Genomic DNA, 26,219 nt, shown 5'->3' with positions numbered 1-26,219 from the left:
CACAGCTTTGTGTGCCACTGAAGCAGGAAGATGAAGCGAATGATGCTTTTGTAAACTGATAGAACTGTGTGAAAGTGCTGGAACCTGGTGAAATGCAGAAATTTAACTGTTCTGGACATGTCGTGGGAACCCAGGAAAACAGGAGAAAATCAGCTCAAGGTTTGAAGCAAAACAAAACCAATGGGCATCAAGAAGTCATTTATTCAATAAAAACACAGAGTTGTAAAGATTTTTTGGGAAACAGGTCTGAGATATCCAATAGATTTGACAGTTCCTTTAAAAACTGTATTAAAGGCAGAACCATAAACTCTGCCAATGTAGAAGCATGTTAAGAAATGAATGTAGCTAAATCAGGAGTTTTTCAATGGCTTAAAACACATGAAGAGAGTATAGGAAGTTGGAAATTAGGTCAAACTGCAAAAAAAAAAAAAGGGTATAAAAATATGGGGATAAATTAAAGGGGCCATGACAAAAAAAATTTACATATAACTAGGTAATTTACATATAACTAGGTATTCTAAAGGAACTGTAGTAGGAAGAAGGAAATCAAGGGAGAAAGTCATGGGCCAATTAATTAAAATATTTACAGGCTTCTAAAAGACAACAAAGGGAGAAGCAGCAGCCAAAATCAGTTTGTCAAGAGCAGACTATGTCAAACCAAACCAATTTTGCTCCATGACAGAGTAACAGGCATCAAGAATAGGAATGAGCTGTAGACTTGGTATCTCTTGGGCTTCAGTGGGTTTGTGTCACTGTGCCACAGAGGTCTTGCATATAAGGCAGGGAAACATGAAATTACTAATCAGCTTCCTGAAAATGTGTTTTGAGGTATCACAGGTTCATTATTAAAGTAGAAACGGGTTATTGAATGGGGTCACACACTGGGGGTCTTTTCTGGTCCAATACTATAGAACAGTTTTTAGTAGTGACTTAGTTAGTAGAATATAAAAAGTTTCTCTCATCTGAAGATAACAGCAAGTGGAGGTCATGGTCAAGGATAGGGTGATAATTCAAAATTTTGTTGAAAAATTCTGAAAACCAGGTTGAAAGTCAACTAGTAACTTCAAAATTACACTGCGAGGAAGGACAGAGGGTAAGGACAGACTTTGTACTGCAGGAAAAAACACTGGAGCTGTAGTAACCCAAAGTTTAACAAGACCCAAAAGCGTCAGAGTGTTATAAGAAGAGGTGGACATTATTCAGGGATATAGAGGAAAAGATGGAGATAAGCATGGTATGAGACTTTAAATGCCTAAAAAGTAGCTGTGAAACTACCTCCACTCTGCCATTTTTCTTTGGGTTAATATAATCACAAAACATTGTAGTAACTGGATCAAACCCTTTCCAGACCTGCCACAGACCAATGAGTGCTGCAAGTTGACATTTTAGAAGTTGTATAGTCCTTCCTCCCCACTCATAGATCTCAAGGTTTTAATAATTTTACCTAAACAAATGCAGAAATTTTATTTAATCTGGTTTTATTAGTCTCAGATGAGTGCTGCAGATCTCTAGATCTCATTGAAAACTGATGAGCTTTAGGCCTCCCTCCGTGTGTTCCTTCCTCTCTCTGGTCAACAATGCCACCAATGAACTGATAGAAACAGAGACTTTCACATCACTATCTGCCTGTCTGTTGCAGAGTATAAACCATACAGATAGGCTAGAGAGCTGGATGAGGTGCTGAAAAAAAGTCCAGGTGCAGGGAATGCATGAAAGGACAAAAGCATGTTTGCTGTTAAGAAATCTGATTTTTAGTATTTGGTATTTGTGATACTTTACTGAGGTCCAGCATTAAAAGGCATTTAATCACTGGCATCCACAAAACAATATATGACTTAAATTATTTGAGCAAAGGCATTTTCCACAAATATTTAATCTGTTACCTTTCTTGAGCCAGGTAGTAGCTGAAGTTTGTAATCCTGCAAGTTTTGTCTGCAAGGAGAGAAACAGATGCAGGAGCTGTCAGCTCTGACATGATCCACTTTATTTACCAAGAGTGTACACAAGATGAATGAAAAAAACCCTATTGTTTCTTTGCCTTTTTTTTTTTTTCAGAGTTTGTGATGCTGTGCCTGGTGTTTTCTTGCTCACAGCTTCCCTGCCCTTTTGTTTGTTGCATTCCTAGGCAGGAAAACAAAAACCAAGGATTTCTAATGCCCAACCTCCATATTCCCTGCATTACATCAGCTCCAGTGTGGCCTTATCACAGATCCTTGTTTCTCACAGTGGTCTCTATTGTTTAAATTACCTGATTGCACAGCCACAATCAGTGATTTTAACAGCTTTTTTACATTTGGATCATGTGGAAGATACCTCCTGGACTGATGGGGTTCAGCTGTGCTGAAACAAACCAGTAGCACCATGTGTTGCCTGCACTGAGAAGCATCTCACAAGTATTCACAACAATTATGGGAAAAGCATTGGGAATTGTGGGGGTTCAGGCAGATACACCTGCAGTGTTTGCCCTGGGCCTGATCCAAACCCCTCTGAAGTCTATAGAAATATCCCCACCGATGTTAGTGGGCTTTGGATGGGGACCAAGGCTGCTCCAGAGACCTTCCTCTGGCAGTGCTCCCATTGAAGTCAACGAGATTATTCCCTGGCATAATAGACCTCACTGTCAGGAAGATTTTAATGATATTCAACCTGCATCTTCCATGCCTTCTGATCACCCCATTATTCCTAGTTATGGCTCGTTATCTTCCTTTTCCAGGGACCCAATCCTAACCTCCTTAGTCAGGCACAATTCATGCCAGCTCCAATGAAGGATGCAGGATTTCACTGATACCTTAATATTCAGAGACTGCTGCAATGCCCTCCTGTGATGCCATCACACAAGGAAAAAACCACATGGTATTTTTGGCTGCAGAGACCATGGAGCTGAGCCTATGACCATACTGAAGAAAAATGAAACGACTTGCCAGTACAATTTCAAGACATAAAGCAATATGAATTTTTAAATAACTTTTGATCTTATAAAAACATTTTATCATCTTTCTATCAGATGAACATTCTCATAGCTTTGTAAAAATCCGTAGCAAAATTATTGGGAGTAGTTTTCTTTGGTTAAGGACTCAGCATTTGTGGTTTTGAATAGCTTTATAATTTGGAGTGGACAAGACAGATAACGAAATACTTCTTTCTCAACAATCATTTATTATATATAATTTGGCCTTTCTGGATGGTTGGACTGGAATCCATCCTAAATTACCAATAGTTAAATACTTCTGATATGTACTAAAAATGGTAATTTCCTATAGAATTGTATTAAAATCTTGTATTTTATTTAGAATTGAAACATTACATATCTCCTATGGTGTTGGGACAAGAGTCCTTTCTTTGTGTGTGATTTTGCAGCAATGGGCATGCAATGACAGGGGTTTTGTCGCAGTACAGTAACACTAAGGATAATATTTATAGTAGATAAAATAATAATACCAGGTAAAAGGAGGTGTGTATGGACATTACACAGTACATATTAAATACCCCATAATATGTTACCATCCCCAACACCATGGGCTTCCTTACTTTGTTCTAAAGAAATAGCATGAATTCCTCCAGCATGGATACTTGGGACTCCCTAGTGAGGACATGATTTTTCCAGTTAGGAATGTCAGTGATGGCAAACCACTTTTTTTCCTCTACGTGCTCGATTTCACCTTTTTTTCATATCTCAGTGATTAGTCGTAGATTTACATGTGCATTCCCTTTGCTATTAGTTACATTCACTTTTCAGTAACTGCCCAGTCATCACATACATTAAGAATTAAAAATGTAAGATATTATTGCTGCTCTGTGTCCATCATTGTGGCCCTGACTTGCCCTGCCTACCCTAATGTTACACTGGATTATGGCAAACGGAGCTCTCTGAACCACTCCCTTAATGAGATAAACAAAACCACCCTCATGTTTGTGCAGTTATGGAATTGTTCTCACTGAAATTCAGTGTATTCCAGAGCTTATGAGCCCATCCAGCCTGTTTCAATACAGCGTTCTGTCCATGGGAGCAGACTTGGGTTAGTTTTTAAGTGAAATTAGACAGTCACATTAATCATTGTGTGCATATTTACTCTTTATTCTAAACACAGTCTTTTGTGACATATAGTAAAAACTGTCCAGTTAAATTTAGACATATTTGAAAAGCAACTGGTTTTGTAGCCGGTGTGACATGAACACCATTTTTATCTGATATCACATGGATTTCACAGAATAAATGTTGGGCTGCCAGCATCTCCTACTGCCATTAACTTTCTTTTCCTCATTAATAACCGACCTGGAGCTGTAAGAGCCACCCATGAGTTCAAGCAAACCAACCAATCCCCTTCCCCAGGCTTTGAGGCTGAGCAGAGTAAGAGAGATATATGTCTGCTGCAAAATATTTGGCTCACTCCTGCAGAATTCATTACTTCTCCAATAAATGCAACATGGCATTTCAACATGTTTGTATTGTGACTTCACTAGTTTTTGTTATGTATTTGAAATATAATGATTCTCGATAATAGTTCATGGCAGAGTTATTTTTAAAATGTATAATAGTGACAGCGTTCAGACATTCAGACATTTACAATCCACAGACAACAGCTTTTTACTGCATCTTTTTGGTTTCACCTACTTAGCCATTCCATCCCTAATAGAATAACCTAATCCATGCATACCAAAAGCACTGTTAATATCCCAGACCTGGAAAATTAGCCAAAAATCCACAGAAAGATAAGCATAATAGAACACTGGTGATTAACACGTACATTTAGCATAATGGATCGCAGCATCAACATCTCCTGTACATTCTTCCCAATTCAGACCAGTTTTGTACATCTCAATGGTGGTGGTTATATCTGATGAAACAGCAGAGCTACAGCAAAGAAACAATGTACAAAGAACATTTGTAATATGAAAATGGTGTTCAGGTTTTTAATACACTGTAATTGACCACACTGATTTTTTTTTCTGTGAAAAGATAATTTGGTATGAAAATCATGCAGTACTTAAATAATGTAATTTTGATAATGACAGTGAAATATAATTTCTGTAAGGCAAGTGAATCACAAACTTTTTCTCATTCAAATTACGTGTGTAATATGTCTGAATGCTGTCACTATTATACATTTTAAAAATAACTCTGCCATGAACTATTATTGAGTATCATTATATTTCAAATACATAACAAAAACTAGTGAAGTCGCAATACAAACATGTTGAAATGCCATGTTGCATTTATTGGAGAAGTAATGAATCCTGCAGGAGTGAGCCAGACTTCTTTTTCTAGACATTTTATCACAATTATTTTAAAGAGCTGAACCTTCCCCATGTTAAGCTGAAAACTGAAATTGAGATAGGCTTTGACCTTCCAAAGATAAACATGAATTCCTATGGATAGTCAAGGTTCCTGTTGCTTCTTGTGTTGTGCCAGGCTTTGGAGACAGAGGAGTTTGATCTATTAAGGGTGAAATTGCACTATTGGTAAAAATGGTCTTTATTTGTGCCGTCCATCTTGAGACTGCGGAGGAAGCAGCATCACTCCACTTCTGGGAGACCTTAAAGGAAGTTGGATGCACGGAGAGGTCAGAATGCAAGAAGGTGTCCAAGCAACTCCTGTAAGTTAGTACCTCAGTTAGGTTTTTTATATCTAATATTCCTGCCTTTTTTTTTTCTCGGGGCTCCCTCCTCCACCCCCTCACTGGAGACCCACACATTCCTACTCCTGCTTCTCAGAGAAAAGGCTCCTGGAGGAGGCTCGTGCTATCTCCACACACACTTTGATGTTTATAACTGATGGGGCTCCTCTCTTTGCAGTTGGGAAGTGGAGAGGAGCAGAGAAGCTGCACCACATCACGGGGGTCACTGTGTAAACTGAGGTTGAGTGTTGGGTGGATGATGAGTTGGTTGTGCCCCCTTTGATCTGTGCTCACATCCGACCTCTGCACGGATCAGCCCTTTGTCCAAGGCTGCTGAAGACACTGGGCATCCTCTGCTCTTTCCTCCAATGTGTGTTTAAAGTGGAACATATATATATATGTAATGTTCTCTTATGCTGCTCTGTTCCACTCCCAATGGTATATTTTATATATTGCAAATTTCACTCCTTACCAAAAATACATCATCCTGGAAGCAAACTGAGTCAAGTGTTGTCAATGTGCCCGTAATTCCTTTGCAATTGTGTGAGGTGTGAAATTCGCTCAACTGTTCTCACTGGAAGATCTGAAGGGTGGGAGATAAAAAAATTAATTTCTGCCAAGTGGGCAAGGACAAATATAGATTATGTATATCTTATTTCTCTGGAACGAAGATGGAGGAGTTGTGGTTCCAAGAGACATCCTCAGAAGAAAAAGGAAAGGAACTAGGACAAATATTTTCTTTCCTTTTTCATCATATATATGATAGATGCAAAGAGACAGTAACAGTTTATTACACCAAAAGGTAAAATAAATGGTTGATTCAGCTAAATTGAAGTTCAAATTAGAAAAAAATATGCAGAATGTCCATGGTACAAACTTCTTAAACCAAGGTATTTCTCTAACTCATAAAGAAAACCAGAAATAACATTTTTTGTGGCGGATGGATGATCTTTTTGATTTTTTTAAAATGGTTTTAAGACAATTTTGCTCTCTACTTGAAAATTATGATCCAGTCATAAAAGCAGGCATTCATAATGAGAAATTTAGTTATGAATGAAAGCTGGGATTCACAATAAAACATCCATTGGTGTTGGTGATTTTTTGCCTCTCAGTCATTACCTGAGTGTGGCACTAGGAGGCAATCTGCTATTAGAGGTGTCATCCCTCAGACATCAAAGTCTGGGAGTATCGAGATATTTCAGCACCAAATGGTACCGTTTATGACCAGTTTTTTATGTGTCATTACCACCATCACCTTGCCTTCCATCTGCTGTTATACAATGGCAGATTATGGTGATTAAAAATACCTTCCTGAGACTCTGGTCACACTTTTGGCCAATAATTCCAATTTCTAATATCCCAAATAAAGGAGTGAGGTTTAAGTGAGGTGATATTTAGACTCAGGTGGTGACAGGGTTGTCACAGCCAACCACCTGAGTTGACAAGACACAGGTGTTCCCAGGTACACCCATAAGCAAACCAGCTCAGATAACCTGTACCAGGAATATTTATACACCTCTTTCTGCTGTGGACTCTTCTAGGGCAGAAAGCAGCCAAAAAGGGGCTGGGGTTAAAAACCAATAGTTTGAATTCAGGTACAAAGGCAAGTGCCATTTCAGCTCTTCCTGGAGGTTGACTGCTTGACTTTGCTGTCTTACCTCATCTTATTTTGATAAAAGTTCTTTTGTTGTTGTTTGGGAGCAAATGTATATTTACACACTTTTATTAATTCTGTAAAGTACTTGGAAGTTCTGAAAGAACCGAGACAGAGTTGGAAACATGGTTTTAAAAATGCTCTCACAAGTGTTTACTAAGACAGAAAATTGAATTTGACTTGGAGCACTTGTTTGTGCTCCTTTTGTTTTCTTTATGTGAATATTTTAGCTAATAGGTTTACTGTTAGGGTTGTTTATGGGAACGGCACATTTTAAGCAAATATTTCAAAAAATTTTCATGTATATTTTAGACTGGCAAAGGCAAATGCTTTCACTAGAAATCTAATTGTAAGCTTTACTGTTTACAGTATATGCTTTATTATACAGTCATTAAATCAGAAAGTATGTCTATGGACATGTGGGTTTATGTTCAGTAAGGAACTACTAACTCGTGGGTTAAACAGCAGCAGCTACACAAAAGACATCAATGACTCTCAAGAATTCTAGATATTAAGTACTTTCATTTATTTATACATTTATAAATGTATAAATGTATTTATACATTTATAAATGTATAAATCCCCAGACCTTTCCATTCCCTCTGACACTGCTCTTTGCATAAGCCACTACTAAAGTCTGTGTTCCAAGTGCTGGGATGTGTTGTGGTATCGTTGGGCAGATCAAACAATACAAGAAAATAGATAATGCACAGTTTCCAGACAAAATAGAGACTTTTGAACTGGGACCATGACAGAATAAAAACTCACAATAAAGTCTGCTTAATGCAATTCTTCATCTGCAAATTCTCTTGCAGCTTTGAAATCTTATCTGGCATCTTGACTTTTAAAACCACTCCCTTCACACTTTGGAAAAAAATAATAATTCTGTTTGTGTGTCTGTAAAATAAACATAATTAACATAGGTGGTATATGCTGCCTGTAAGCAAAGAGCTTCACAATTAAATCACAGATTTGGTGCTATGCAGGTTGAAAACACGAGCTTGGCTCAGCAGACAGTGATTTTTTCCAGGGTCCATAGATTGTCGTTCTATGCCTTGTGTCAGCACAACTGCATCAGGAACTTCACCACTTGCATCAGCTCACATTAATATTATTTTTAAGACAAAATGGTCCTTGATATGACACTGCCACCCATCAACAGAAACAATTGTGCCATGGAATGTTAATATGAAAGTTTATATATGATAACATTACCGTTTGTTTTTAATAATTTTTCCAATGGAAACAACTACTGTTTCAGTGAGTCATTTTATTTTCTTGCATTTCCTGGCAAGTGCTGCAGGACTGTTTAAGGAATAGAAAAACAAGCTGGCTGCAGCTCAGCAGAGAGGCTGATTCCATGGGCTGTGCTAGGTGGAGAATGCCATTTAAACCAGTGGTCTGGACTGGGCATACAAGATGGGTTGCCTTTTTCAGCTTCTAAACTATGCCCTCTTGTACTGAAACACTGTAAAACAACATTAATTAAGACTTCAAATTCAAACCAGAGTTCTCAGGGAACATATATATTTCCAGATCATTCCACATTATGTAATACTTGAAATATTGAAGCTTACTTACAAAAGGGAAGTAATGGAAAATGTCATCATGTTGGTGTATTTTGGGAAATACATCAGATTTTGTTAATAGTTTGGAGAAAATTTTAAACTGAGGAATACAAATCTAGTTTTAATAACTACCCTATCAAGTATATGTCAGGGGGAAAAAATTCATTTCAAGTTTTTATAAATTATTATATGTCAGGGGGAAAAAATTCATTTCAAGCTTTTATAAATTATTTTTGGCCCAGTTTAATGCATTTGTCATTGGCCACTGTGATTTAGGACAGTAAACATTTTCACTGTTATCTCTTTTCAGAAAGAAGCAAAACATTCTGACCCAAAATTGATAGGTGGTGTTACTCTGTTCGGATCCTAACAAGAATGAGAAATTTTTTTCTTTCAGCTCTACTCTGCTCATCTGGTCTATATTTCCACCTAAACTGGACAAATTCTGCAGCCATTTAAATCCACCCAACCCTGTTGACCTCAACCATACTCTTATCCTGATTTACAGCCTAATTAGGATTTTAATGATGTAAATGGAAGTAGAGTTTGCTCCTAAATCTTCCCTCTAAATTGGAGAGCATGTTCACCTCTGTGTGCAGGATGTGCCTCAAACAGGGAATGTACAGCTAAAACTTGGCAGGCCAGGCCTGAGGTAGAGGGTGGATTTCTTTTTTTAAAGCTGAGGTCCTACCTTTCACCAGATAAGCAGTGGCACGTTCCCATGTATCTTGTAAAATCTTTAACAGTCCTACACATGCATGTACAAGTGTAGCACTGTTTTTACAAGATAGACTACAATTCCTTCTCACATATCTTTGTGATGAGGGAATTGAGTCATTAGTCTAAATATATTTGGGAGTATTGAAGCTGCAAGATGGCAGGAAGAGCAGGCACTTCCCAGCTCCTGCTACCTGTGGAACAAAACCGGGTCCTGCCATAAAATCTCTAAATGTGTGGCAAATAAGAAAGGACAGAGGGGCTTTATCTATCTATCACCTATCTATCTATCTATCTATCTGTCTGTCTGTCTGTCTGTCTGTCTGTCTGTCTGTCTGTCTCTCTCTCTCTCTCTCTCTCTCTATCTATCCATACATCTTGCCTTAAAGCTTGTTCCAGAGCTCAGAAAAGCATAATTCTCATTAACGTCAGCAGCCCGAATCAGTTCCTGAAAAAGAAAACACAGTGTATCACTTTCAGTATCTTCTATAAATTTAAGCCAGACAACCTTTGTGACTTCTAACACCCTCTATATTAAATAGTGCTCTGAAAGATTTAATATTTATATTACACAAATCCCGCTGTGTTTAAATTGTTTAAAGGTGCCATAACCAGCATGTTTACTCTGCCCCAATGCTCGCTGTAGCTCAGATGTGTAACTCCTCATAGAGACTCATGTTACGCAAAATCATTCTCCTCCCACCCTCAAAACTGCACCAGAAAAAAACATTTGCCAGAACTTGCTCCAGAAGGCTCATTTCCATATAGCCGTCTCTTAAATAAAAAACTAGGAAAGCAGAATGATGGGGGATCAGAACGACCCTGGGCCATTGGTTTGATATGTTGAGACTGGAGTTTACTCAGCCATTGCCCTTCCAATGCCAATAAATTGTATGTTATATATCATTAATGGAGAATGATATATAGTTTTATATGCATAAAAGAATGATATATAATAATGCCCCCTCTATGGCTGGGGTGATGCCTGACCAGGGACACAAACTCACAAGATTATTAGTGCAAGATCAGGCTGTGCATCACATGGACAGGTCCAAATAATTCTGCCCAAGAGAAAAGAGTTAATAATTTCTTCCTTCTGTTAAATTAGGGCTGTTTGGGTTTTGAGTTTATTTTAAAACACATTGAAGCTTGATGACTTTTAGTCACAGGTGAAGTGCTGCGGAGTAAAGAAGCAGAAGGATTTTTAAAGATCTTACATAACTTCAGCGATATTTTTAAGCATATTAATTGGCAGGTGCTGCACACAAACACGGAGATGACTTTCTGAAAGTACAAACCTGACCCTTGAGTACAGCAATTTTATTTTGTGGCTTATATAAACAACCAGATTCATCACCTGTAAAATCGAAGAAGGTGGTACTCGTTTTTAGAAGGAAGTAATTAGGTAGAAGCTTTGCTCCCCAAAACAAAATGAAGCTGTGAATAGACCAAATCAAGAAGGGAACATGATCAAATTAGGCAGTTTATAAATATACAGTGCACAGGAATACAGCAAGCCTGTGGGTGGTGGGCAGCCCCATCACTCACCTGCCTGTGGATCTCACAGCTGGAAAAGGCTGTGGAAAGAGGTGGAAAAAAATCCAAGTGTTTAATAACAGTGCTATGATTCGCTGCGTTTTATTAATTTTCACTCTTTTGCCGGGTGCAGCCTTAACACGAACACAGAGAAACCCTCAGCTCACACGGGAGTGGGAGGAATCGGATGCTGTTACACCTCACCTTGAAGGTGACAGGCAGGGCTGTGCAATACCCATGTTTATGCATTATTACTCAGAAATCTGCTTTAGTAGGCTTGGGGTTTTGGTATGTTTTTTTTTTTTTCCCCCTGGATATCTTAATTCTGCTGATGCAAAGCGCGAGTGAAATTACAGGTGCCCATCTGCGGTGCAGGATGCTGATAAACAACTCGCCACTTCGCAGTGGCTGGTCACATCTGGAGCCTTTTGGGATGCAAAAAGTAGTGGAGGATTATTGCAAAACTTCGAGGCACTTGCGTTTGCCATAACTTTTGTTTTTAACCTAAATTTGTAGTTCCCCTCTCCCCTTAGAGGATTTTACTTATTATTTATTTTATATTATACTTATTTAGCTAACCAGCTAAGTCAGCAGCGAAGCAGAGAGTCAGACCTATAGCTCTTGTCAGGAAACTTTTCCAGTTTGACCTTAGACTGAGACAGGCTGGTATAAAACCATGGATCAGTGGATTCTGTTCTATTCATTCCAGCATATTTTAAAACTCCACAACCCTCAGTCCCCAACTCTGAGTTAGCGTACAGTGTTCGACACCACTGTTCCATCAGAAAAAAAAAGGCATGATAAATTTGAATTTTTTCCCATCTTTAAGTTGCCATAATACTTCCATAACAGAAAATCAACACACAAATAGAGATGGATAGATGGATCCACAGTACAGACTGTGAAGACTGTAAGGATGGTGGAGTCCCTCACTCTGGCATTTTCTTCTTTGTATAGTTATTCCTGTATGGAATAGGTGGATTTAACATCCAGTTTGATGCAGTCTTCTACCATTTTCAAAGCACTCAGTTAGCCTGTCTTGAAAAAAAACCCTGCTACAATTCAAGAGGCTGTAATGAACTAACATCTATTTATAATATTATTTGCCATTTCTATTTGCCAGCGTGTGCACAGAAACACAAAGGGGGCTCAAGGAAAGTTTCACCCTTTGCGTTCCTTGCACACATTTTGAAATCCTTGCAAAATTTCCATCAGGTCACTGTAGCAATAATTATGCATGTATGCAGTTAATGTTCCCTGACTGCTTCTGATCCGCTGTGTCTGTTCCCTTTCTATGCTCTCCTGTGGAGATCATACAGGCAGGATGGAACACACAGACTGGTCAAAACTCCACACTCTGGAAAATCTCTAAACCCTGCTCCTGGAGGAAATACTTTAACCAATGCAAAATAATAATTTAAAAAAAAAAAAACAAAAAAAAACAAAAACCAAAACCCACAAAACCCCAACCCTAAATGCTCATCTGCACATTTATTCCCTGCCCCCCCAACATTTAGTACGTGTTGTGTTGGAAATATCTGAAATGGCTTTGATGTATTTTCTGTGATTATCCACAATTTCCTGTTATGTAAGGTATCTCTCAGGAGACTTCAGACTCAAGAATAGGTTGCACTGGGAATTATCACTAAGATCTGGCTCAATATGGCTTTTTAGCTCATTGAGCATTGCTGTTGTGCAGAGCACTGTATTTTTCCTATACTGTTTAGTCTGTTTATATAAAATACTCACTCTGAAACCGAGAATGCTCCAAATTCATCCTCTTATGGCACACGTGATCTTTCATGAGAATCCAGTTAAACACGGGGGGGGGTTGCGCTTTTTTGCTTAAGAGAAGATATTGTCATGTTGGGTCTGGCTTTCTTCCCCTCCTGTTTGAAGGTCAGTGATCATTTAGGACAAATTTCTATCATGCATTTCACATGCTAAGGCAGTGTCTGTAGCAGGAGACAGGCCATAATTTATCAGTGAATCTCCGGTTGTTCTCCAACTCCTTCCTGGTGAGGAGGTGCAGAGAAGCCTGGTTTCATTAAAGCTCCCACTTGATGATGGTAAACAGCTATTTTAGTCTTCAGTTCTACACACTAATCCTGACCCACCTGCACATTGACAGTTGTGGGAAGAGAACTGATCCTTCTTCCCCTTGACCACGTGCTGATGTCACCTTTGGAAACTACCTTGGGAAGAAGCTGGACATGTGCCTTCGAGGGACCTCCTCCATCCAAGCATAAGACAATCCTTCTTCCACTTCCATGTGTTTATTGTACCACCCCCTTCTCACATTCACACCTGGCAGTTTATGTTCTCTTACTGTCCTTTCCAGCTGCTGCATTCCAAGTCTGGTCCTCTCCCAGTTTCATCCTGGTGTACTCCTCTTGTCTGTGTTTACAAATGTACATGCTTTTACAAAGAATTATCTGCATATCCAGGGCTTTTCCCCCCATTGTTTCCCACACCTTCTTGCCTTTCTTGACATCTTCTACACACAAAATATCATGAGACAACTCCTTCCCAGCTCCATGGCTCAGTGCAGAAATACCTATGGCATTCAGATCTCACCAGTAAAATGTTTTAAGAGATATTTAAACTGTTAAATGAGTCAAATGTATTAAGTTTTTATTAACCAAGCTGGCTAATAACACACAGATTTCCTTTGTGATTTTTTGCCCTACCTACCTGCAGACAACAGGGACCCACTTAAGCTCTAGTTTTAGTCTCTATCCCTGCATTCCAAAAGGAAACAAAGAAACTTTCACATTCAGTCAAAATCAACAGAAAAAACTGTACTTCTGGCCGAGACACACATGCAAACAGAACAAAAACAAGATGTGGACGCCTTGCTGCACCTTCAAGGGAACCAGGCACCTGTGTTGTTGTGTTGTTGGCCAGTGCCACCCACCCCACACACCGTTACATCAGATCTGACCTCTCCAAGGAGTCTTTCATGATCCTGGCTGCCATGGCTTTGATCCAGAACTCTCCCAGCAAAGCCTGGCACAACAATGGCTCCAGTGCCATCCTGCACTGTCAGCAAGCAGGGAGCAAGAACCACCAGGATTTACAGCTCTCCAAATCCTGCTGATTCATGGGCACAGCCAGAATTGAATTGTGCCATATCAGTGCTATTCATAGCCCTTCCACCTCTGGAGCAGTCTGCAATATTTCTGAAGACACTGCTGCTGGTCACAGGGGCTGAACGTCACCTGTGCAGCTCCCTCACCACATAGGACCAGAAATCACCACCAGTTTCTCACCCACAACTTTACTCTGGTTCACAGTTGGGATTTTGCTGTGGAAATGTGGTGCCTGGGTAATTTACTGAGTATGGCATCCAGATTTATGGATGGATTTAAGAATAAATATATAAAAATTGAAGGCTGCTGTTCAACCAAAATGCATTTTGGGTTGGTGTGGTGCAGGAACTGCATCCCAGACAATGAAATTCCGTGTTACTATTCACTCCAGGAGCTCCAGGGCTGGATGCCCAGGTGCTCCACTTGACCCTCAAGTCTTTTCTGACTGTGGCTGTGGTACCTCTGTGGACTGGTAAATGATATAATGACCATGGTTAAAGGAGGAGGATACGAGGGTTAACAAGCTGTTGGCATTTCTCCTCTGCTTTGTGGTCTGCAGAGGGAACTTTGTGGAGTGCTCAAAACAACCCCAGGCTAATTAAGCACGTTTGGGCGTCCTTACCAGGAGGGAATCTAAACTTAGGCACGGAAGATTTATGGCAAAATGGGGATCCCTCTGGAAACACGTGGTTGCAAAGAGTTCACTGATACTGCTACTGCGACAGGGAAACAAAGATCTCTGTGGCTTCCCAGCCCCATCCCCAGGAGGGGAGCCTGGGACTGGTTGTCAGCACGGGGGCTGAGAGCCCACATCTACGAGCAGCTGGAAGGGGACATTTTAGACTACAGTATTTTACTTAGCCCTTCAGCTCCAAACAAACCCTTTTTTGGGTACCGGTGTTCCACCTTTACCAAATGGAGTCCACCCAGTTTGCTTAACACTTCGAGCAATTAAACTGCAGTGCAATTAGTGCTGGTGTTGTGATTGTTCAGACAGGATCAGGGCTGAGTTGTGCTAAGCTCTTCCAGACGGCTAGATAAAAGTCTCTGATCCACAAAGTAGACAAGGCATTAGTAGAAATACAAGAGATAAAGCTGAAAAAACAAAAGAAAGCCTTGACAGCAGCTCACACTTGTCCAGGCTGAGGGGCTCGTACAGAGAAGGGGGCAAGGAAAGGTGGCTCTGCTTGGCCTCACAGAGCACTAACGGCCATTACAGTCACTATCAAAGTTAGAGGAAATTGCATCCATTTTACTGTTGAAACGTACAAAACGTACAAAGCTTTCTCAGCATCCATAAAAAGTTTATCCATTTAAAAAGTTAAATATATTAGAAAACAGAGGACATGAGCTTGCTGTTGTTCTTCAGCCTCAACTTGTATTGCTTTCAGTGGCGATTTCACCTCAATAAAGACAGAAGGACCCAGGCACAATGTTTTTAATTACTAGTGGCATTTCTAAGCCTTCTGTGGTCAGCGCCCAATCCAAAAAGTGACTTCACTTTTGACTCTGGCAGTATGGATGCTCTGTGCAGGAGATAGGCTGCAAACTAGTTTCCATCCTGATTCAATAATAGATTCATGATCCAAAAAGGAACTTAAAACACTTTACTTCAATATTCAGACTTGAAGCTTTCCCTCTGCAAAGAGTTTTATAACCCAGCCATAAAAGACTGCCTTTGAAGGTTGGTTTAAAAGGTCCTAGGAAAGCTGTGGATTTTTAGATTTGAAGCTTCCAGTACTTAACTGTTGAAAAAGAAATAAACAAATTGGCAGCTTGCATGACCAAATCTGCCCTGACCAGGTGAAATGAGTTAGAATAGAGTCAACTTTGCATAGCCAAAAGGTCCAGGATGCTTTGACGCAGAAACTCTTTCAACTGTGTTTCCTGCAAGGTGAAACAGGTGGAGATGGATGTTGCTGGGATGAGGGTTTGTGGAGCACGATCCCTGGCCCTTACCTGTGGGGCAAGGGCACACAGAACAAGAGGGGAAGGACAGAGTGCCAGAAATGTAAAGAAAGAACCAGAATGAACACTGAGATCTGTTTTCTGCTTGGCAGACAGCTAGGAGAAATATTTCTGTACTGGGTGGATAAGGGCTCGTCTTCTGCTGAGGTGTAACCAAACCCCACTGAGACTCCTATGAGTCTTCAAGGAATTGGCAGGGGCCAGGGGAGCCTACATGGAAAAACCCCCAGTTTTTATCCAAATGAGATGTAGATGTTCTCATGGATGAGCTCTTTACCATTTTCTTCAAGAACATTGTTGGATGTTCACTGTTAGGAGTTTTCCCTTTACTTCAATGACTTATTTATATTATTGATTTCCACCCAGTTTGCCTAGTTATACCATTTTCTCTGCAGTCAGCTATTCTGTATAAACCCCAAGGATCCACCTTTCCCTCAGGAAGCTCCTACTGGAGTCAGCTGCAGTATCCCTGAATGGTAAAAGCCATTTGCGTTTGTATTCTCATGGCCTCTAAATGCTGGTACCTTGCCAAACTCCCATGGTTGCCTTTTAACCAAGCTATTTTTAACATATATATATGTATATATATATATATAAACCAGAAATTCTATCACATCATCGTCTGGAGATTTTGCTTTGTTCCTTCTCTGAAATTACCTCTTGTTTGTCAATAGTTTTTCTCAGGATGATGCCTTCAGAAGATGTGAAACCACAGCAGAACATTTTATGTAATGGTGTAGTGTCTCTTTTCCTTGACATGCAGGAACAAACCATTCTTAGGATAGTTTGGAATTTGAAAAGGGCTTTGATGAGAGTCCTTAATGCATGTACTGCTCAGAGAAGGGAGTTCCTAGGACTTGCTGGGAACTTGAACACTAAACCCAGGATTCATAAAAGATTATTTCTGTAGAAAAAAAATTGCTGACAAATAGAATAGTGGGACAGAAATCAAAATATAACTTGAAAAGGGTTTAAAAAGAGGGAATACAATGTGTGTTATTGAGTGAGGGAGGAAATTCCTTAAGGATGAGCCAGGTGTGTTGCTGCATGCAGGAGGAAACGTGCCCACAGCCTGCCTTGCCTGCTCCTCTCCAAACATGCTTGGTCAGCAGCTGCTCCTTCCCTGACAGGTCCTGGGAAGCAAAGTGATGGTCTCTGATTTGCAATCAAGCAATTCCTCAGTGACTTGGAGAGCCATTATATCCATACCCAGACACACAGGCAGCCCTTCTGTGGAAAAATGGGTACGTAATTGTATAATCATTTCTATGGTGACGAGTGAGAACATAACTTTGAGACATTCAGAATAATAATGTGCCTAAGCAAGGGCATATTTTAAAACCCGCTGCTTGTGCATGAAAATGTCCTGCGCAACTTCTGGCAGTCAGGAGAGACAGTCTGCCATAAACCTCCTCACAGCAGCCTGGAAATTAATTTCCAGAAACACAACTGACTATGGAGCAATGTTAGCAGTAGTTTTTTGCCGAGCCTTTTGTGGTAAACAACATTGTCAGCCGAGCAAGGAGTGACTGCACTTCAAAATGAAGAGCCAGGCCTACAGGCAAGTGTGGAAACACTGCTCCAGCATCCTTCATTCTGGCTTACACTGACTCCTGAATCCCCACACCAAGAACAGAACAGGAGAATTTTATATGCAGTACCCACTCAGGTTCATCTGCTTGCCTGAACTGCTTCTGAAAAATAAGTCCTAAAGTATTTCCAATAAGTCAGTTCAAAGATGGGCTTCAAGCCCACTGTCAACAGATAATAACAGTTTGCAATCAGTAAACAAATGCTTTTGGTAACTTGGGTCTGAGTGTGAGACTTCCTTGCGAAGTCCAGTTGACTGGATTCAAATTCAAATTGGAAGACAAAAACCAAAATATATATATATATATATTTCAGGGTAAGATGCATCAGGTTATTCTTAAAAGGAATAGGAAAAGGAATAGAAAGGAAAGAAATAGAAACAAATATGAACGAATGGAGTGAATGTTGCCTTCCCTAAGTTTTGTTCCTGTATGAACTTTCCTCAAGGATTTTGAGAGAAAAGAGAATATCATCACAAAACATTTTAACAGCTTCAGGAGATAGTAAGGTGTGTGAAATATGTTGCCCATTCCTATGCTTTTTGCTTTGGCCTGGTCATTTTAGCTCAAGTCTTGACGTGGCTGGCTCCTAATGTTAACTGAAACAACAAATATAGCACATATCTTAAAGTCTAATGTGCTTTTCATTAAATAAGACTTTCTCTCTGGTTCAGATAGCTTGGACAATGTCACTAAACTTGTCAGATTCCCCTTCTGTTTCTTATAAACTCAAACAATACTGTTGAGTTAGGCTTCATACTGATGCAGAGAAACATCCAGATCCATCCAAAAGATTGTTTACATTGACATCTGAGGGGATGGAAAACAAATTATGACATTTGTATTTGTGTTAGGAGCCAGATACTGCTGGAAACACGGAAATCAGAAAAACATTCTGATTGGATGCTTGCATTTGTAAATCCATTTTTAATTTTTAAGCAGACCTAATCTGGGAACCTTAAAACAGTCTATTAGTCCCCTACTGCTCTGACTTCCATCTGGTCCAAGTACTTCTCGAATGAGAAGACTGTTGGGGAATGATTTTGAAGATCTGTATATATGTGGTAGATTCACTGGAAGGGGTTAAGAGAAAGATTTTCTTCATAGTTTCCCTCATGTCCTTCCAAAGACTGCAAGTTTGTTGTTTCTTTGTTCCTTAGCAATAATTCCTAGTCCTACACTGTCCCAAATGGTCCTGGTTTCAATGGGAAACATGATCAGACAAACACGATCAGACCTGCTACGTCTGAATTTAGAGTGTGTTGTTTCCCCAGACACGGCAAGCACCAGTGGAGGTGAAAGGGGATTCAAGTCAGTGAAAGAGAAAAAAAAAAGTCCAACTGGAAAAAAAGAAGATATTTCTTAACATTGATTTTAAAGAACCAGCATGCAAGGAGAAAAAGAAATATAATCTAAAACAGCCTCTCCTTATTACTGTGTATTTCTTTGCAGGATTAATTTGTCATTTCCATTAACATGAAAGTTACCTTTAATACTGACAGCTTTTAAAAAAAAGGCTGTGTTTGTCAGGATTGAATATGCTCAAACCACAGAATCAAACTGAGAACAATTCTCAGGAGCAGCCACTGACTGAGGATGGAAAAGTGGAGTGTTTGGGAAGTCACATCACTGCCTACTCCTCATTCCCCTGAAGGCAACAAGAAATCAGGGCCAAACTTTTTAAAGAATGGTAGTCTTACAAAAGGAAGTGAAATGGCTCCCTGATTCCTTGGTTTTCCAGGCAACTGAGAGATCTTCTCCAAGTGAAACATTTTTATGCCCACAGTAATAGATAACACTTTTTCCATTCTAAGGTGGGACACTGCAGGCTTACAAGAAATTTGAACACACTGAATGCTTAAAACCTGAGGTATGACCCAGATTTTTGCCAAGAACACATAGAATAATGTGTTCTTGAGAACCACAAATATACATCTCACCAGTCTGGCATGTCAACATGCTGGAAAAGGCTCAATATTGGAACTGACTGAAAAATGGCATCAGAAAGACCAGCCACACAGGGAAATTAAGATGGTCTCTTTAAGAGAAGGCTCACAATCAGACAGAGATGCCAGTCTCAGGACTTCTACAAGGGTTTTGTGCTGGGCAAAGAGTAATAACAAACTAAAGAACTTTTGGCATTTCAACTTTATTGAAAAAGGGTAAAAAGGAACCACCTCTGGATATTGTAAAACTCACAAATAAATTCTTTACAGCTGCATGAGGAAAGATAACAATGAGAGCCTGATATTTCATTCCTAGCACAGTAAAAAATCCTATTATAGCCAATGCAGTTATGGGTGCACCAGCTGTATTCTAGGAATTCTATATAACTCCTGCCTGTTTCTGAACCAAAACCCCTGAGGCCAGTGTGCAAGATCAAAAAGCCCCTCTCTTCCATACAGATGCCTTTCCACATCCCTGGTTTGTTGGCCAGTGTCTGGAATTAAGTTGCCATAATGAGACATGATGCCCTCCCAGTCCACAGAGGAGGTTTTCCAGACCTGCCTTCCTGCCCTGCATCTTGTCTGGTAGCAACAGTCACATAAAAAATGCATGTCTTCCTTCCTCACTGAAATCCATATCTTGGGATGCATTAGTCAGACATATCTTGTGCTGCTGGAAGAATGTTTTGGAGTTGTTTAGTTTTGTTTCTCTTTTAAGAGCAGAAGAAAATGAAGGGAAAAAATAGGAAAGGAAATGGAAGAAATGAAAATATCTCTGCTTCTCAAGGTCACTTTTAAATCACCAAGGGAAAAAGGCTACCACAGGTCAGGAGGCGAGCGTCACAAAGCTGGGCTATAAATTTTAACCATAAAAGAAGGATATTTTAAATAACCCAATTTGCCTTAAATTTCAAGCTCCTCCCTCCTCAGATATCCTAGGAAAACAACATGCCAGGCAGTAAGAATATGGAGAACTCAACAGGAGAGAACCAATGGGAGGAGGCTCTGCTTGTTACACAGCCCTAAGGCATCTTTGTTCTCTTGTTCAGGACTCGGTTTTGTAACAGTCCCTGTTCCAGCCACTCGGACCAGGGCTTGTTTCTCCTCATAGACCCACAGTACCACATTTTTTTGGACAGAAAGATCACCTGGGGAGAAACCAAGTGGCTTTAGCCCTGAGAGCCACACTCTGCCTGTGTAAACAGATCTCTCACAAGAGGTCAGAGGAGCTCATTCAGTTCAGCTCCCTAAATACCAACACTGGACTTAGACATGGGAAGCACAGCTCAGACACCAGCAGAGAAGTCACCAGCAAAGGCTTTTGTTCAAATATACAATTTACATGCATAAATGGAGAAGAAGAAAGCCTTTTGGAGCTCTCAGTTGAGTCCCACGGCTTCTGTGGGCTCTCAACAGGCTCTAACATCCCTTTGCATGCCAAGAGCTCCTTCGTGCTAGAAAGCCCAAAAAGGGTTAACTTTATGTTTACCTTAGACCTAGAGACCCTGCTTTGGGGTTGTCTTCTCTTATCCATCATACTGGATTTTCAGCAGTTAGCTTAAATGAAGAAGCGTCCTTTAATGTAAAAAAGTGGTGATGTGCTAAACCTCAGTAATTAATTTCAATTTCTTGTTGAACTTGTTTGGAAGAGAAGCCAGGATGGACCTGAAGTGGATATACACCACATTACAGACACTGTGCTGCTGTTTACTTCTATTAAAGTTCAGTAATTTTTGCCAATTCATTCTTGATGAACATTTAATACTTTTCTTCCCTTAGAAGCCAGAAGCGATTATGTCCATACCTCCCCCTGGCATGGTGATGGCACGGCACTTAATAGCTATTTTATAAGGAAAGTCTGCAGATTCATGTGATATTAGTTTCTCAGTTAAATAAATCATTACAGATACATCAATGAATTTGATTTTTTCTATCCAGAATATTCAGAAGTTAGTGTCGCTCACTGCAGTCATTAAATGGGATTTTGAAAAACTGGGCTCTACTCCTGGTTTTGTAGTTCATCCTGGACTTCCGCAAAAGCAATTTCAGCATAGGGACCTTGGAGAAGGAAACGATGAAGCAGAAGTGCAGATAAGAAAGGAGAGAGAAAGGAGAAGAGTTTGTTCTTTCCATTAATATTAAACTGTCCATTTCCCAGCTGCAGGCTCATGCAAAGGAGACTTCTTGGTGATTACCCAGTAATTCAAACCTTACAAACCCACCTCGGAACACACAAAGACAAGGTATAAAAAGGATTTTTTATTGCAGTTTCATGAAACCTGATCCCCAGCAGAGCTTGAAGAATTCACTAAGCTTTTGAACACATATGCACACTGGTATCGATTTCTTTTTTTATTTCTTCCTTACCACATGAACAATATATATGAACAATGTCATGTGCGTGCCTGTGTATGAGTTAAGAGAAACAAAACATATATAAGTATAAACTAATGAATAATGCCGTGATTTCCTTCCTTGCTTTTAACACTGCTATTGGCCAGCTGGTATAATTGATTTGATATATGCCAGTGTTTTTAATCATCACTACCCTCTCCTTGGGCCACGCATCCAAAACAGGGTGAAATTTTCTCTCTTTTCTTAACTGAACCCAAAAAAGCTCAAGTAGTTCACAAAATGTAGAAGCAGCTGCAATCTTGGTGTTGAAAACAAATGAAATAACACTCAGAGTCCACTGGTACATTTTGTACTCATTGAGAAGAAGAGCAACACCACAGACAATTGTTCTGTTTTCTATGATTCTTGAGATCCAGAGAAACTAGTTCCTTGGAATATCAAGCCCACAAAACAGGCTGGAATGATCTCCATTTTCCAGGGGTTATACACCTCAAAGAAGGCAGAAAAGCTGCACAGAGTGGCTGTAGGTTTGGATATGGTATAGCACTTAATCCACCAATATGTGCTCAGTAAATATGCGAAGAGAGAGAGAACCATTTTATTCATCTTTTAAGTGTGAACTTCTAATGTAAAGACCAACTGAGAGAACAGAACATCACACGTGTTTGTTTTATAAAACTATGTAAAGGTTTGCCAAGGCTGTCATGGTATGACAACTTTAGGCCATTTATTTTCCCAGATCTTCACTTTGAGCATTGCTGCTTGCCTTGGAATCTCTTCTTTTTGAACAGAATTCAATATATGTAAAAATCTTGAGCATTCTGAAGAGGTTATTTGCCCTAATCATGGCTAACTCTTGGCTAAAGTCAAAGTCTTTTTGCTGTTATATTTGTGCAACCTGAGTCCTGCCAGGCCTACAGCCTACGACAGGCTACCTCCTCAGTATAACTTCACAAAATTGCATTTTGACTAATCCTAAACCCAAAAGAAACAAATGTGCTAAATAAGCCTGTTGAAGTCAACAGCAGTCTGCATATGTCAAACCAACTCAGGAATTATCAGCAACTCCACACTGTGATCAACCTTTTCCTGCAACATATTGCTAAGGGTAGTGACCCTGGAAATAAAAGCAATTTTGATGCTGCTAATGTGATTTCTGGTTGGGGTTTTTGTTTGTTGTTTTTGTTTAGCACAGCACTAACTGCGAAAAGTGGCAGCGAAGGCACTGTAGCAGCAAAGTCCTTTGTCACAAATCCCTCCCTGCACCCACATCATGCAAAGATAGATCTGCCCATGTGGAGCTTCATGTGGGATCGGGGTCCCATTTAGCCTCACATCCAGCTATATCCCCAGTTCTCAAGCTGTTTTTCTTCTGGTCATTGCCACATGCAGCACAAAGAATCACGTTCCTGATGTGACACATCACTGAACCAGCAATGGTGACTTTCAGCTATCCTTCAAATGATTAATAACAGAGACTATGTACTCTTTTTTCTTACTTTTTTTTTTTTCCCCCACAGACTGGGTTGTCTGGTAGAACATAGCTTCAGTCAGATGGTTTAAAACAACCAGCTAAACAATGACCTCACATGCCATGTGTGTTTATGTATACGTCAGAAACAATTTTAACCCAATTATTAACTAAACCTCACAAAAAAAAGAGTAGCAATTCCAATTCTAGAAGTAAAAATATGTGATTGGAGAGAGGAAGGAGGCTGTTTCTGAACTTTTCTTCATAAGAGACAACAGAAGTTGTCCTAGTGAGCCCCAAAGACACACACGTGAGCGTCCGTGTGTGAGAGCCCCTCCAGTGGAAACAGCATTAGGGAGAGCTGAAACCACATGAAACACCAGAGAACAAAGTTGTGACAGCTAATGTGGAGGAAACCAGTACACACAAATGTGGGGTTTTTTCACTGTAGGATTCAGACTGTGTGCCCTTTACAGATAATTTCCCCTATTCTGAACTGCACATGTTTGCAAACTGGGAGCCTGAGCACTCACATGTGTGATCAAACCTATCACAGCCAGTGACAGCAATAAAGGTTTATTCTCACCAAGTTTTGTTTCTAAGCTGGTCATATTTGCGTGACCTCTTCGTGGATGAACTGTGCTGCAAAAGCATCTTTGCTCCTTCTCCAAAGCCAGAAGAAAATTGTGGTTTTTGCTGGAAAAGAAAGTGAAAGGGGCTGTTGGGTTATTAGTAAGCCTTTCTTTGAGACCCAGAATCACGGAATATCTGGAAGGGACCCATAAGGATCATCCTTCCCTACCCCTGAGCTATAAGTATTTTCATTTCCTCCTGAATAGAAAAGAGGGGCAAATAAAGATTTTGTTTGGACCCACACATTCCTCCTACCTTCATTCTGCAGTAACAATTAAGGACTCACCTCATTTACCTGAGCAGTTCTTACTCATCTGTATGGCACAAGAATGGAATTCTGCAGAGTAAGTCTCATAGTTCGACACTCCACAGGAAGATTAAACATTCTACAGAAGGAAGGAGGATTTTTCAGAAAGGCTTCAAAGCTGCCTCGGTCATGTATCTGTCGAAAAAGACTAAACAAAAGCATCCCTTTTCCATGATATCTTGTCCAAAAAATCTTCCCAGCTACACAACGATAAGTATAGATAACCACAATTAAAACAAGGGAGTACCATTTACTGACTCAATTGCCTGAATAGCCCTTTGTTAGGAGCTGTGTGAAACCTGCCAGTTAGATTAATCAATAATTTTGAAAATCAACAGAATGGGCAGAAATATAAAGTAATTGCATGTATTACTGCGCCAGGAAAATCATGATTCTGTAATATAAGTGGCATTGTTTAAGTGAGTCTTACACAGCCACACAAATAATGTTTTACTGCAGATATCTTTAACGTTAATCCATAACGTAACTAGCTGCAGCAAGGCAGAGGGGGAAAAAACCCCACCCAGTTTGTAGCTATCCTGTATCTCAGACAGGGTGATAACATAACATATGCTTTAAAATGATAAAGACTTCCAAGAATAACATGCAGTTTCCAGAAAAATATTCATACACACACAAACAAAAGCAAAATCCTGTAATAATTGAATAATTGCAGCTTTCTGTAACCAAGAAAAAGTTAAAGGGGAAAAAAAAAATCCATCCCGAACCAGCCCTTTTCAGTGGCTTAGCTGGTCAACACTTTTATACACAAAGCCTAGTGCTCTTCCCTAAAACCTAAGAATTAATCAGCATTATGTAAGAGATTTTTATAACACTCTAAAAATACATTGTGAATTCCTTTCTAATGTCGGTTTGAGAAGCTTTAAAGTACTGCCACCCCTTATCCCCTTTTTTACCATAGATTGGATCTTCATTTCTGGATACTGGAAAAGTAAATTTTGTCTCAGTACTTGTGCCTCAAATCTCATTAATTACAGTGTTGGCCTCATGAGATACAACTGCTGCTGCTGAGAACAGTGTTTGTGCTCAGAACGACTGGAGCAAGGGCAGGGATACACGGATATTATACGAGTATCCACACTTTGAGAAAGAACTAATGACACATCAAACTTGGTAACACTGTTTGGGTGGTTTTTGTTAATTTACCTGCTTACTAAGCAAACTTTTGCATTCACATGATGAGATTTTGTTCATATGATACTGGTAGATGATACTCCACGATATAATTCCTCCAAAGGCAATGGTAACATCAGCCGGGCAAACCCACAGCAGTGCCCGGCAAACACCTTATTCCTTTTTGTGCTCTGGTTTTCATATGCATAATAAATAACTGTTAGCACTATTTCTGCATTTTTCCACTGAAGGATCTCTAAGCAAAATTACAAAGTCATCATCTGAATTTTAATGGTAGCTTGGGAAGCAGACTTGTAAAGAGAAGTTTTACCAGCCTTACTGGGAATGGGGCCATCCTAATCCTGTCTCAGCGTCCAGCCCTGCCCTCCTGAAGTTCTTCCTGCTCTGCCCCAGATCACATCTTGATCTGGAGCACACAAGTAATTTGGGGTCCTTCAGACCAAAATAAATCACAGGAATGCAAATAAATCACATGAAAAACGGGAACAAAGCATTTTTAGCTGTGCTGCATATCGAGAGAACATTAACAGCTCTCTCACCATCACAAACTTCTCCCCTTCCAAGGCTGACAGAACACAGATACAGCCATCTTCTCAAAATACACCCCCTCTCC

General features: G+C 39.9%; 1 long non-coding RNA gene across 2 annotated transcripts; it reads right to left on the bottom strand.

Annotated features, from left to right (window-relative positions):
* Window positions 1–9,851: 9,851 nt before the first annotated feature.
* On the bottom strand, window positions 9,852–24,933 carry LOC108493053. 2 transcript variants are annotated; one of them, XR_001873315.1, is made up of 4 exons: window positions 24,431–24,933; window positions 11,103–11,131; window positions 10,912–10,991; window positions 9,852–10,002 (listed from the first exon to the last, which is right to left on the bottom strand). It is a non-coding gene; the product is annotated as an uncharacterized LOC108493053 (long non-coding RNA). The 2 variants fall into 2 exon arrangements; XR_001873316.1 differs by lacking the exon at window positions 11,103–11,131 and having other exon boundaries at window positions 9,854–10,002.
* Between the last annotated feature and the right edge of the window lie 1,286 nt (window positions 24,934–26,219).

The sequence above is a fragment of the Lepidothrix coronata genome, unplaced genomic scaffold, assembly GCF_001604755.1.
Source record: "Lepidothrix coronata isolate B3197 unplaced genomic scaffold, Lepidothrix_coronata-1.0 Scaffold14, whole genome shotgun sequence".
NCBI lineage: Eukaryota > Metazoa > Chordata > Aves > Passeriformes > Pipridae > Lepidothrix > Lepidothrix coronata.
The sequence above is the reverse complement of the archived record's forward strand: the minus strand, read 5'-3'. Positions and strand labels throughout refer to the sequence as shown.